Below are 2659 nucleotides of genomic sequence, written 5' to 3'. Positions count from 1 at the left end.
AGTGTCAATGCTTTGTTCCGATTATATATTAAAAGGAGGTCTTAATATCCCTTAGATTTCCTTATGAACCCCGCTGCCACGGGAGGGTAGGAAAAAAGATGCCATGCAAGTTCTTATTAAGCATGTATGACTATAGACGGAATACATGCATACATTACATTGATAAATGTGACATCCTGGATTTTGGCCCTTTCTTTTTCTTTTGGATTTCTTTGAAATTTTATTTCAAATTTCTTTTATGTGGCCATGTGGTCTTGAAACCTGCGAAGCTTATCTCTTCTTACTCTGCCAGGTAGCTTGTCACTCTCAAATCCTTCCCAAAACCATGTCATCTCCATCTTAGCCCAACCCCAATATTTATTTCTTGGGAATATTCCTTTTTCTATTAAAGGAATAACCTTGTTTGCCCTAGGTTGTGAAGAAACTATATTTTATATTGCTCCATAATTTCTAAAACTGTACCAGGACTTTATCCTACCTATATAACTTCCCTCCACCAAATTTGGGCTCATTTCATCTAGCAATTATTCCTCTATAATTTTCGCAAGATTTTTTCCAGAATGAAGCACTGTGGAGCAAGTACCATTTTTATTTATCCAAATGGTATGAAATTCTACAGTGCCTTCATATACCCAAATAACTCCTCTCCACAAAATTTCAGCTCAATCCAATCATCTCTATGAGTGCCACTTCATGATATAGTTTCTGGACCAGATTCAGTAGTTGTGAAGCAACTATATTGAATCTTGGTCCAAATCATCGCAAACTTCACAGGATCATAGCCCTTCCTACCTTAAGCCTCCATGACATCTTTTTACTCCATGTAACCATCCCATTTTACCTCAGCTGCTGGCCCAAATTTGCTACAACAAACTTTAGCTGACCCATCCCCTCAGCCCATAGTGTCTTTAGTTGAACCATCACTTCAGAGAGGTCCCATTTGGGTTGAACTACACACTAGACATGGTGGACATGTTGAGTCATCATGTATGCGTCGATGCACGCAGAGACCACATGGTCTGCCATGCCAAACACACACTCTACTTCGTTTTTCCGCGCTCTGAGCATCGTTTAGATCCGGCCCCTACTATGCTCGTCGTTCTCGTGTGCCCCAACATGTCTTAGACCTCTGTGGCAGCCATGCGCTCGCTCTGGACCCCTCCCCTCTCCTCCTGCCTCCCTGGTGCGCCACGGCGACCCTGCCTATGACACTATGGTCGACAGGACTTCAGCCCTCCTGCGTTTGCCCCTCCCTGCTGCACTGGCGCTCATCTACCCCTCTCTAGTCACCGTCCAAACCTACCCACAAGCCCACGTGTACGCGGTCGCAACAGAGCACCAACGACGTGTGGCCGGGTCCATCCGGCGAGCTCGCCCCGGCTATTTAAGCCGTTCCCGAGCCCCTCCGAGCAGACCATCATCCTCACCACTCTCCTAGGAGCCTCCCCAACCTCTCCATTGAGCTTGACGAGCTCTCTATGCTTGCCATTGCCGCCATGGACGCCCTCGGTCTCGTCCTAAATGCGCGCGATGCGGAGCTCCGCCCCTCCCCTTTCCACCGCCAGTGGAGTCCCTCAACCTCGGCGAAGCCCTCCCGAAGCATGCCTCTCCCTTTCCACCATCGTAGCCCCGACTCCAACATCGCCCTACGCCACCGTCTGCCCTACTCAAGCGTCATCGACCTGACCCTCCCGGGCGTCCGCGTCTGGCCTGGGTGGGTGCGGCGCACCGCCCCGAGTCCGCCGGTGCCTCCCCATCAGTCGGAGGTGGCCGGAGTCGCCGGGGCCAGTGCCGGCCATGCTCAGCCTCTCCCCTCCTCTGTTATATCGTGAGTTAGGAGAAGGGGAGCGGGGGAGAGAGGGAAGTCAACACAGGCCCCACACGTCAGCGACTCAGTCACTGGGCCCGCGGGTTTAAGTGGAAACACACTCTCTAAAACGTGTTTTCCCGTTGGGAAAGTGTGTTTCTCTACTGCTTCAGCCATTAATGCGCTTTCCTCATAACAAAAGCGTATTTTGCTGAAGTACATTTTCTATTCAACCCCTCTAGCCAAAATCTAATATAACAAGCGTCCGTCAATTGGCAGCAGAAAGGCACAGTTTTCATTTGTTTTTCTACCTAACGAACGAACGGCCATATCTCCGTGATCGTCATTCCAGTTCAGGTGATTCATAAGCCCACGTTCTGTGTTCGTCAAGCTCATTCTGTTGGTGCCATTTTCATGATGTTCAAACATTTGGAAAATGACAACTTTGACCTTGCCCCCTAAATAGCTCTGTCGGGGGTGAAACTTTTCCGGGGAAAAATTCCGTGTGTTCGTCGCACCTCTTCTCGATGGATCCTTCATCCCCAGGCAAGCTACAACATCCACTTGCATGATGCCCTTGCTATAGGTGTGGGTTCCACTTGAACGACTGAAAAATGTGCGCTCATTTATTTATAATGTAAATGCTATGTATATGCTTGTGGATCCATGCTATCCCTCATGCCATGTTCTTTTGCATCTAATCAGTTAAATGATTACTTGCTATTATTATTATCATGTTTCTTTCTTGCAATCATTACGTAGGCTAATGATAATTCTATGCTCATATGAATTATTATCATTTGCTAAGATAATACTTGTGATCCTCATGATCCACATTTTGCCATGCTTAGT

Source organism: Triticum aestivum, chromosome 2B (genome assembly GCF_018294505.1).
Source record: "Triticum aestivum cultivar Chinese Spring chromosome 2B, IWGSC CS RefSeq v2.1, whole genome shotgun sequence".
NCBI lineage: Eukaryota > Viridiplantae > Streptophyta > Magnoliopsida > Poales > Poaceae > Triticum > Triticum aestivum.
Note: the sequence above shows the minus strand (reverse complement) of the source record.